Raw genomic sequence first — 12,592 nt, 5'->3', positions numbered from 1 at the left:
CCTCCCTTCAGACAAATACAAGACAGTGTTTGAAGAGTAACGTGACCAGAGCTGAACTTGAACTGTTCTTTTGCTATAAACTTCATAAATTATATTTGTAAAAAGAGCATATTAAGTGACAGCAGCAGGAAGGCTCACTCCAAAATGAAGGTCTTCTGTTTTTGTAAAAGCACTTACACTATGTCGGCAACACACACAGTCAGTCCGTTCAGAGATTAGTTTGGATCTTTCTTAGTGTGTGAGAGTCGCTTTAGCATGGCAGATTTTCATGTTCCTGTTTAAAGCCGTCTATTTGTATTGGTCTAATGTACTGTGCAATTTGCAAGTACACCTCATAAGACAGGATGAAACTGTTTGGAGCAGTCAGGTAACACACACATTACACAAAGATCTCATTATGATTCTTTAGTTGATTGATTTGATTTTTAGTTAACAAGAACATGACACTGACAAAAACTATTGACAAAATATTTCAGTAGAGGAATCAAAGACTGACGCCGTACTCCATGATGTGTGCACACAGAGCAGAGGCTCCACGGGACAGTGACGTGGGCGGAGGGGCTGTGTCAGTGACCACCAGTGAGGTCAGTGGTGATGGGAGGACAGTTGCTTTCTGGAAGCTGAGACGTGTGGTTTCCCTCTGACCACAGATGACCCGTCCCGGTCACCTGTCTCTGCTCACCCTGCTCCTCTCTCAGTGCAGGTTTTGCAGGAATTCTTCCATAATTTAGCCAAACAAAAGGCCTCATGTGTGTGTCAGCATGACCGGAGCTTGGGCCAGTCCACAGAGAGATGCTGCTTATTGGTATTCTAATTTTTCATTTCAAAACAGAGTCAAGGGTTTCATTTTCATTTTGGTTTCCATACCCTACACATTTCTCAGAAAGCTGCATGAGCCCCACAGTTCCTGTCACATATATGCTAGTATATGATTTTGGAATATTTTACACTAAGCCTAAAATAAAAAATAAAAAAAAAAGTTAGAAAAAAAAAAAAAAAAAAAAAAGAAAAGACTTAGACAGCTTTGACAAGGGAATTGTCAAAACCCAACAAATGTTCAATCTACTTTTTATCAGACAATCCCTCTAGACACCTGCTATACCTATCAAAAAAAAAAAAGAAAAAAAAGAAAAGAAAATTCTGACACATCCAGCTCATTTTAGGGAGGCATTTTAGGGATAATAGCCCTGATCAGATAAACCATGTCTCCAAACTACAGGAACAGTGTGACAGTGCCCCTACATGTAATCACACATTTCAACTATCTCACTTTATTTTAGGCAGCACACAATATTTTCACAAACGATACTACAATTTACCCTGATTTATGATAAGTTTCAGTAACTTTTATCTTTGCTGCAGAGCTACCTTTTGTCATCTTACAAAGTCAGAATTGAGCCACTCAACTCAATGACTTTACATCTCCACCAGAGAGCGCCACTGATTCTTTATCCTTTCTTCAGTCAGAATATCTCAGAGTCAGGAGCAGAGACAGGAGCAGAGGCAGGAGCAGAGACAGGAGCAGAGAGCAGGAGCAGAGACAGGAGCAGCAGAGCAGAGACAGGAGCAGAGACAGGAGCAGAGGACAGAGCAGAGCAGAGTGCAGAGCAGAGCAGAGACAGAGAGACAGGAGCAGAGCAGGAGCAGACAGGAGCAGAGACAGGAGCAGAGACAGGAGCAGAGACAGAGAGCAGAGACAGAGCAGAGCAGAGGAGCAGACAGGAGCAGAGACAGCAGAGACAGGAGCAGAGACAGGAGCAGAGACAGAGGAGCAGACAGAGCAGAGAGGAGCAGAGACAGGAGCAGAGACAGGAGCAGAGTCAGAGGAGCAGAGACAGGAGCAGAGACAGGAGCAGAGACAGGAGCAGAGACAGGAGCAGACAGAGCAGAGCAGCAGAGCAGAGACAGGAGCAGAGACAGGAGCAGAGACAGGAGCAGAGACAGGAGAGACAGGAGCAGAGTGCAGAGAGAGCAGAGGAGCAGAGACAGGAGCAGAGTCAGGAGCAGAGACAGGAGCAGAGACAGGAGCAGAGAGGAGCAGAGACAGAGAGCAGAGAGCAGAGAGCAGAGCAGAGACAGGAGCAGAGACAGGAGCAGAGACAGGAGCAGAGACAGAGCAGAGCAGAGACAGAGCAGAGACAGAGAGCAGCAGAGCAGGAGCAGAGACACAGCAGAGCAGAGAGACAGAGGAGCAGAGCAGAGGAGCAGAGACAGGAGCAGAGTCAGAGGAGCAGAGACAGGAGCAGAGACAGAGTAGCAGAGACAGAGCAGAGAGCAGAGACAGAGCAGGAGCAGAGACAGGAGCAGAGACAGAGAGGAGCAGAGACAGGAGCAGAGACAGAGGAGCAGAGAGACAGAGAGCAGAGACAGGAGCAAGAGACAGGAGCAGAGACAGGAGCAGAGACAGGAGCAGAGTGCAGAGCAGAGACAGGAGCAGAGAGCAGAGACAGGAGCAGAGACAGGAGCAGAGACAGGAGCAGAGACAGGAGCAGAGACAGGAGCAGAGAGGAGCAGAGACAGGAGCAGAGACAGGAGCAGAGCAGAGCAGAGCAGAGAGCAGAGACAGGAGCAGAGGAGCAGAGCAGAGACAGGAGCAGAGACAGGAGCAGAGACAGGAGCAGAGTCAGACAGGAGCAGAGACAGCAGAGACAGGAGCAGAGTCAGAGAGGAGCAGAGACAGAGACAGAGCAGAGAGTGCAGAGACAGGAGCAGAGACAGAGGAGCAGAGACAGGAGCAGAGACAGGAGCAGAGACAGGAGCAGAGACAGGAGCAGAGACAGGAGCAGAGTCAGAGGAGCAGAGACAGGAGCAGAGACAGGAGCAGAGACAGGAGCAGAGACAGGAGCAGAGACAGAGGAGCAGAGACAGGAGCAGAGCAGAGACAGGAGCAGAGACAGGAGCAGAGACAGGAGCAGAGTCAGAGCAGAGTGCAGAGACAGGAGCAGAGACAGGAGCAGAGTGGAGCAGAGACAGGAGCAGAGACAGGAGCAGAGTCAGAGGAGCAGAGACAGAGCAGAGACAGAGCAGCAGACAGACAGAGCAGAGAGACAGCAGAGCAGAGACAGGAGCAGAGACAGAGCAGAGTGAGCAGAGACAGGAGCAGAGACAGGAGCAGCAGAGCAGAGCAGACAGAGCAGAGACAGGAGCAGAGACAGGAGCAGAGACAGGAGCAGAGTCAGAGCAGAGACAGCAGAGACAGGAGCAGAGACAGCAGAGCAGAGACAGGAGCAGAGAGCAGAGAGACAGAGAGCAGAGACAGAGCAGAGACAGGAGCAGAGACAGAGAGCAGAGACAGGAGCAGAGAGCAGAGACAGAGAGCAGAGACAGAGAGCAGACAGTCAGAGGAGCAGAGACAGAGCAGAGACAGAGGAGCAGAGACAGAGCAGAGACAGAGCAGAGAGTCAGAGGAGCAGAGACAGCAGAGACAGGAGCAGAGACAGGAGCAGAGTGCAGACAGGAGCAGAGACAGAGGAGCAGAGACAGGAGCAGAGACAGGAGCAGAGTCAGAGGAGCAGACAGCAGAGACAGAGCAGGAGCAGGAGACAGGTCAGAGGAGCAGAGACAGAGGAGCAGAGACAGGAGCAGAGACAGGAGCAGAGACAGGAGCAGAGACAGGAGCAGAGGAGCAGAGTCAGGAGCAGAGACAGGAGCAGAGACAGGAGCAGAGACAGGAGCAGAGTCAGAGGAGCAGAGACAGGAGCAGAGACAGGAGCAGAGACAGAGCAGAGCAGAGAGGAGCAGAGCAGCAGAGCAGAGTCAGAGACAGGAGCAGAGACAGGAGCAGAGAGCAGAGAGCAGAGTCAGAGAGCAGAGACAGGGAGCAGAGACAGCAGAGCAGAGACAGGAGCAGAGAGCAGAGAGCAGAGCAGAGAGAGCAGAGAGAGCAGAGGAGCAGAGCAGAGAGAGAGACAGGAGCAGAGACAGGAGCAGAGACAGGAGCAGAGACAGAGGAGCAGAGCCTCTTAACAAAGACCCTGTTATTTTAAAAGCTGCGTTTTTATTTGAAGTGATTATACTGTACATGATTTGTATCTCTGATATTTTAAAAACATTTTTAAACATTTTATGCCATTCTTTAAATTGATCAAATAATTGAAAACTCAGAAAAAAAGAAAAAAAAAAGAAAAAAAAAACACGGGTAAGACATAACAGAATAAGAGAGCTGATGGAACACGCTGCTGCAGTGGAGAATATGGATCATATCCTACTGCACCTGAAGGCCACACACACTCAACACCATGTATTTTACACTCTCCACTGAATATTCACAGTGAAGTACTCTGGTCTATTCACAGTGAAGTACTCTGGTATATACAGTGAAGTACTCTTATATATACAGTGAAGTATTCTTGTATATTCAGTGAAGTACTCTTGTATATTCAGTGAAGTACTCTTGTATATTCAGTGAAGTACTCTTGTATATACAGTGAAGTACTCTTTATATTCAGTGAAGTATCTTGTATTCAGTGAAGTACTCTTGTATATTCAGTGAAGTACTCTTGTATATTCAGTGAAGTACTCTTGTATATTCAGTGAAGTACTCTTGTATATACAGTGAAGTACTCTTGTATATTCAGTGAAGTATTCTTGTATATTCAGTGAAGTACTCTTGTATATTCAGTGAAGTACTCTTGTATATTCAGTGAAGTATTCTTGTATATTCAGTGAAGTACTCTTGTATATTCAGTGAAGTACTCTTGTATATTCAGTGAAGTATTCTTGTATATTCAGTGAAGTATTCTTGTATATTCAGTGAAGTACTCTTGTATATTCAGTGAAGTATTCTTGTATATTCAGTGAAGTATTCTTGTATATTCAGTGAAGTACTCTTGTATATTCAGTGAAGTACTCTTGTATATTCAGTGAAGTATTCTTGTATATTCAGTGAAGTATTCTTGTATATTCAGTGAAGTATTCTTGTATATTCAGTGAAGTACTCTTGTATATTCAGTGAATAGTCAGTGAAGTATTCTTGTATATTCAGTGAAGTACTCTTGTATATTCAGTGAAGTATTCTTGTATATTCAGTGAAGTACTCTTGTATATTCAGTGAAGTATTCTTGTATATTCAGCATATTCACACGTCTCTTTGGGCCCACGCTTTTGGCTCACAGTTATTTTTGTCCCAAACAGGAAGTGTGTTGTTCGCTCACTCCTCCACCCGCCCTCCAACACACCAGAGCAGAGAGAGAGAAGAGAGAGAAGAGAGAGACAGAAGAGAGAGAGAGAGAGAGAGAGAGAGAGAGAAGAGAGAGAGAGAGAGAGAGAGAGAGAGAGAGAGAGAGAGAGAGACAGAGAGAGAGACAGAGAGAGAGAGAGAAGAGAGAGAGAGAGAGAGAGAAGAGAAAGAGAGGAGATAGAGACAGAGAGAGAAGAGAGAGAGAGAGAGAGAGAGAGAGAGAGACAGAGAGAGAGAAGAGAAAGAGAGGAGATAGAGAGAGAGAGAAGAGAAGAGAGAGAGAGACAGAGAGAGAGAAGAGAGAGAGACAGAGAGAGAGAAGAGAAAGAGAGGAGATAGAGACAGAGAGAGAAGAGAGAGAGAGAGAGAGAGAGAGACAGAGAGAGAGAGAAGAGAGAGAGACAGAGAGCAGAGAGAGGGAGACACACACACACACAGAGAGAGAGAGCAGAGAGAGAGACGGAGAGTGGGGGGGGGGGACAAGGCAGAGAGAGAGGGAGAGAGAGCAGAGGAGAGAGAGTAGAGGAGAGAGAGTGCAGACCAGAGCTGAGAGAGAGAAAGAGCAGAGAGGAGAAAGGGAGAGGGTAGACCAGAGCGGAGGGAGAGAGAATAGATCAAAGGAGAGACGGCAGAGGAGAGAGAGTCTGAAGGAGAGAGAACAGACCAAGAGAGAGAGAGAGAGAGAGAGAGAGTATAGAGAGAGAGAGAGAGAGAGAGAGAGAGAGAGAGAGAGTAGAGAGAGAGAGAGAGAGAGAGAGAGAGAGAGTAGAGAGAGAGAGAGAGAGAGAGAGAGAGAGAGAGAGAGAGAGAGAGAGAGAGAGATAGAGAGAGAGAGAGAGAGAGAGAGAGAGAGAGAGTAGAGAGAGAGAGAGAGAGAGAGAGAGAGAGAGAGAGAGAGAGAGAGAGAGAGAGAGAGAGAGAGAGAGAGAGAGAGGGAGAGTAGAGAGAGAGAGAGAGTATAGAGAAGGGCAAAAGGAGAGAGAGGCTCAGTGCATCCGGAAGCGGTTTAAAGCAGCTGCCTTCTCTGCGTCCCACGGTACGTTCTCTCACTCCACCTCTCTCTGCACCTGGCTATGCACCTGTCTGTCTCTGCACCTGACTGAGCTCTGCACCTGTCTGTCTCTACACCTGACAGAGCTTTGCACCCGTTTCTTTTTCTGTGAAGCTGCTCTAATTTCTCCCTCAGCCCATACGCGAGACCAGGCTTTAACACTTCGCTTGTGCCTCTGTTTGTGTAAAAGTAAACGGTGAGATCGCGCAGATGGTTTGGAGTGAATCCTGAATTACAGCATAGACCGTGTGAGACTGAACGTACTCACGTTTCTTCAAAGCACTTTCCTCCTGTGCTTTAGTCTCTGGAGCGCAGACTGCAGAGAGAGAAGTGGACTAAGTGAGTGTGACGCTCCCTCAAGGAGCCAATTAGAAGGTCATGTTTTTGTATATTTATTGAGAACTGTCCTGCAGGAGCTTGGGTGATGTTGATTTGTGGGCGGAGCCTTGCACAGAATCTTACTAAAATACTCAAACATGCATAAATGTAATCTAAAACCTCACAGGCATGTTTTTTTTTTTTTTTTTTTTTTTTTGATAAGGGAACAATGTTATAACATTGCAGAAAATAGTCAAAGTTCAGGGACCCCACTGTACTCCACACTGTGCTGCAGGGGCCACACTCAGGGGCCACACTGTGCTGTGATGTTTGCTGCTGTTGTTGTGTCTGTTTACGGCCTCAGATTCTGGGTTTAAGGCGTTTCTGTGGCTGAGTTTTACTGCTCTGTCTGAGCCATGTATGTGCAAAGGCCACTGCCTCGGAACACACACACACACACTCAGACTCACTGCCTCACCGTGCACACTCACATGCACTCTTACTGTGCACACTCAGTCTAACCATAGGCGGAGTTTGACTTTTCTGCTGGGGGGGGCAAACATTTTAACTAGACTTAAAGTGTGTGTTGTCATGTGCACAGTAAGTAACACCTTGCACTGTACAAAAAATGAAATGATCACTTTACTGTCCACACCGCTGTGCATTATAACTGGTCTGTGACATTGCACACAATACTTATAATACTATTACACATACAACAGTAGTGTTCATAAGCCTCTCATAAAGCCAAGCTACACAGCACATCACACATGATCAGGGTCGGAGAGGGTGTGGTACATGGGGGTACGCTGCCAGGACTGAACCAGGACTAAAACAGGACTAAACCAGAACTGAGACTGTCGAGTGACCACAGGTGAAAGGACTGGTGCAGAGCTCACCGTGCACACTCACATGCACTCTCACCGTCTCACCGTGCACACTCACATGCACTCTCACCGTCTCACCGTGCACACTCACATGCACTCTCACCGTCTCACCGTGCACACTCACATGCACTCTCACCGTCTCACCGTGCACACTCACACGCACACTCACCGTCTCACCGTGCACACTCACGTGCACCCTCACTGTGCACGCTCTCATTCTGGAACTACACTTTGAGCACTGAAGTAATATGGACTTTTTACCAGTGACAGTCTTAAAGAAAGTCTTCAAAGAAACCACAGGCTCAGTCTGAGCTCTTTGTTTGTGCTCGGTGGTCTGATCTAAGTGCAGCATCTGGAGTCATTTCAGACCTGTTCTTTTCTCAGGGTTTGTTTGACTACTCTGTGAAGGTCAGTGTGGAGGTCATCTATATGTACTAGTATTTGTAGACATATTTTATTAGTGTAATAGTATTTGTAGACATTTGAAATGTGGAAGGTGTGGTGAAGATGTAAAGTTGTGTATCGTCAGTGTATGAGTGGAAGCTGAGTCCATGTTTGCATATGATTTGCCTGAGGGAAACGTACAGAACCTTGGTGAATGAAAGCTGATTTTACCTTGGGAATCTTCCAGAGCTTCTGCAGTTTGTATCATAAAACAGAGTAGCAAGCACCATTCAAGGTTACTGAGCAGAACATTTTGCACATTAACTGTAACAAGCATTAAGTATGAAATGGAAATAATGAGTGCTCATGAAACTGCCCAAATTAAACATAGTTTAATGAATAATAATGAACAAGGAATAATGAATACAGACAGTATTAATGAAAAAATAAAAGTGACACACGCAACATCTGAAATAAAACTGATTAGCAAGATGCATCACTCTTTTTATAGGATTTTTTTAGCATAATATATATATATATATATATATATATATATATATATATATATATATATATATATATATATATATATATATATATATATATATAGTTTTCATGGGTTTATAAAGACAAAAGTAAAATGTTAAAGTAATCATATAGACACTCAGACAGCAATTTGGATGAGACAAAGAGCACTTACTAGTAACTTTATTTTAGATCTAAATAATGATCAGTAGTGAAATTGTGATGGTAAAATTGCATAATTTAAGGTTTATTAAATTTAAAGATAGGAACAGTTTCATTACATTTAAGCTGAGTGAAAATATCAAATACAACCAGACAACTGAATTAAAACCAATAATTATAGTTGCTCTAGCACAGGAGTGTCAAACTCAAATTCACAGAGGGTCAAAATTAAAAACTTGGACTAAGTCGTTTTCTCTTCTTTCAAGATATGTCATGTTAAACCTTTTCTTATTAAAATAAATGTTTAATAATAGTTTTGCTGAAACATAGAATCCAGAACATGCAGAATATGAAATATGAAACAAAATTTTAAATAAATAATGTCTCTATAGTCTATCTGTTGCCAACGGGCCAACTCTAATACATATTTGATACGATCTTGCAGGCAAAATATAATTATATCATGGGCCAAATTTGGCCCCCAGGCCTGAGTTTGACATGTCTGCTGTACCAGGTACATTTTAAAATAATAAATAAAATAGTCACAGTTATTTGTTCAGATGACATCACAGCAGTCTATAGGACAATATTATACAAACATTTGATTAAAACTGTTAAAATACAAAATAATGTTGTAATACAGTGAGTTCTAGGATTTAGTCACTATTTATCACTATCACTAACTACCAATAGACAAGTATTTTCAGACAGAAGTGAAAGAAACCACAGTTATTTGAGGAGTAGTTGCAGATCAAGCAGTTTTCATTTGAGTGATGTATTGTACTTATTTTAGCCACATATTGGCATTTACATCTATGCCAGATTTGATTTTTATAATTTCCTCAAGAGATAGATCAGTCTAATATTTAACAAGGGCAGAGGGATTGTGATAAGGTGCTTGTGTTTTATTTACATTCTACTTCAGTTATTCCATCTGGAATTTAACTTTAACTTTACAGGCTCTAGACAAATGAATGAAAATATACCTTTCAAAGTTTTCAAAGTTAGCTACATATATTACATCAGTGTTTTTCAACCTTTTTTGAGCCACGGCACGTTTTTTACATTGGAAAAATCTGGCGGCACACCACTAACCAAAATGTTACAAAATGACACTATACAGTATATTTAATTACAATATAATTTCTACATTAATTTCTACTTACTCAGTGTGAGACCTGCGCCTGTTTAGATGAACACAAAGCTGATATCCTGACAGGAATAGAAGAAAGACACACACGAAGCTCTTCATCAACAGCTCTCAGTCTCTCTCTGTTTTTAGTTTTTAGAGCAGTTAAGCTTGAAAAGCTCTTCTTCTGAGTCAGAATCTTGTCCAGGGCCCAGTTCGGAGTTTGCATTTGTCCGTTTTAAAAACTTCTCCATGACTGTCACCACGCACATGCGTTACTAATTCTTTTAAAGCAGGGGCGCTCACACTTTTTCAGCATACGAGCTACTTACAAAATGACCAAGTCATAAAGATCTACCTAATACAAAACCAAGCAAACTGCACTGAAACACTCTGTGCCCCTTTTTTGGACCCTCCCCCACAGTTTGAGAACCTCTTCTTTAAGAGAACTTCCTCTGGCACTTTACACAAAACTGTGAAAAAAGTGAAGGAAGATTTTTAAACCTGTTTTTTTAAAGTTCCAAACTGGAGTTGCATTCTTTTCTGGTTTTGCAGTGATATTTACCAGCCTCTGCACATTTACCAAACCAAACGCACATCGTGACAAACACAGATGCATTTGTGCACTTTTGTTAGACAAACTTCAGCCAAATGTGGCAGTAGGTCTGTTCTGTAGATCCGCTCTATGCTGTAGACCTGCTTTGTGCCAACACTGGAACACAAATTTAGACTGGTTTTTGCTTCACGTTTGGTCTTGCTCTTCTAATCAGCCGCACTGTGGGAGGGGCTTGTGTTCGCTGTACGCAGGAAGGAGCGAGAGCGTGAAAAGGCGAGGGGCGGCGTGCTGACGTGAGGCAGATGGACAGGTAGGATGTTTAGGAAGTTGAACCTGCCCTGTGATGCACGCTGGTACACGAGGGCACACGATGTTGCAGACGAGCCGTGCATAGGGAGCGTGTGTGTTTGTAAAGCGCCGTAGAGTCTCCGCAGTGCGCACAGGCTGCACTGAGACGCCCCACACGCTCTGGCACACCTGTACAAGTTTATTACCAACAGCAGCGGCCGTAATGAAATATGATCACACTTGTTGAGTGTCAGACCTTGAGTGAGAGACAAGACCGAGTCCAAACACGAGTCCGAGACGAGACACAGCGATCTACCCACACGACCTTGGCGATCGACTGGTAGATCGCGATCGACGTATTGAGCACCCCTGTTTTAAAGGAACGAGGCAATTAGCTGCCTGTTGCCACCCGGCCGAATATTAGATCATCACTCTGCCAGTCATTATATACTCCACTGTAGTATAGTGTCCGTGCTGTAGTAAGTACAGCACGGACACTCGACAATGACATAATGTTTGCAGGTAATAATTAATAAATTTTAATTTAAAAAAAGTGATATTGGATAATTTCTCACGGCACACTAGTGTGCCGCGGCACAGTGGTTGAGAATCACTGTATTACATTATAGTCATTTTAGTCCTTAGGTCTGGCTTTGGGTCAGTGACCCCTTAGGTTCTAGTTCTGTTCAGTGTTCCCTGTCTCATACCTGAATATCGTTTGTTCTATTCAGCCGGAGGAGTCATATTATGTGACGTTTGTAATGGAGTTCTGAGCGTCACGTTGAGCTGTCTGAGGTCTTCTCCTTCATAATCAATCAGATACCAGCATGTTAAAAGAAGGAAAATAAATGTAAGTAAAAACAAGTATAAAAGTTCAAGCACTGCTGCTATGATAACTTGTTATTTCTTATTTCTTGTTGAATACTGATGACCTCTGCGTCTGGTGTCTTGGTTCTTATCCCCACTCATGAGTGTCTTGAGGGTCGGATTCATGCTCAAAGTGCTTCCTTTATCTTATCTGAATCTTCTTTTCCAGATGTAGACCATTTGCTGTTTGGTTTCATGAGGAGGATGGGCGCTGTTCACCTCTTTGTGTCTGTATTTGTTTTGTCCATTTGTACATCTTTGTGGCAAACATGAATTTGTCGTCATACGCCATGATTTTTTGCTTGATTCAACATTTTACTGTGAACAGTCCATGTCGGATGCGTACGATAATGCAGCTTCTTTGTTTGATGATAATCCATGATTTCCTGCCATTGTGCTTCCGTGGGAGCAAGCGCGTCCGGACCAAGGAAACGCTTTTCACCAAAAAAATACCACAGCACACAAGGATTGATGGAGAAGAAGTGAGAGACTCAACCACCAACCCTCCACCAGACGGGTGCCCACATCCAACCAGTCCCAGAGCAAGAAAAACAAAAGTCAACACAAACCAAAAAATACAACTAAGTTTAACAAACAAATTAATATGAACTCAATATACACAAATTACACCCAAAATAAATAACACAAAAGACCCAAATACAATGGCAAATGGCCAGCGGTTTTACAAAACACAAATAAACATTAAAAACCCACAGAAACAAAGAATGAAAAATAGCCAAAACAAACTTAAATGACCTAACAAAAAGGCAAAATGAGCAGGTTAAAAAGGTGTCCTCCTAGGCAGATGCATCAGGTGATCGGCTACAGAGTCTAAAATAAACAGACAAAGAGGGAGCCAATTAACCAAAGAGATAAAAACATTTAATAAAAGAGGGACACCCACCAGGCCTACAGCACAACGCGGAGAAAAATGGAAAACAGCGAGCAGGGAGTTTGGAGGTAAGGGCAGTTTACCGCTTGAGCTACGAGGCTTAAATGCAGTGGCAGAAGTGTAGGACACCGGCAACCGCAAAGCACTCACATTCATTTCAACAATTTATTACTACTACTACTACTACTACTACTACTACTACTACTACTACTACTACTACTACTACTACTACTACTAATAATAATAATAGTAATAATAATAATATCTAATGCTCTAGAAATTACCTTGAAATGCTCTAGAAATGCTTAAGGTTAGGCAATATCAAGCCAACTGTTAAAGCTATTCAGAAATATT

The sequence above is a fragment of the Boleophthalmus pectinirostris genome, unplaced genomic scaffold, assembly GCF_026225935.1.
Source record: "Boleophthalmus pectinirostris isolate CB_2022bp ecotype Guang Dong unplaced genomic scaffold, ASM2622593v1 HiC_scaffold_18, whole genome shotgun sequence".
Lineage (NCBI taxonomy): Eukaryota > Metazoa > Chordata > Actinopteri > Gobiiformes > Gobiidae > Boleophthalmus > Boleophthalmus pectinirostris.
The sequence above is the reverse complement of the archived record's forward strand: the minus strand, read 5'-3'. Positions refer to the sequence as shown.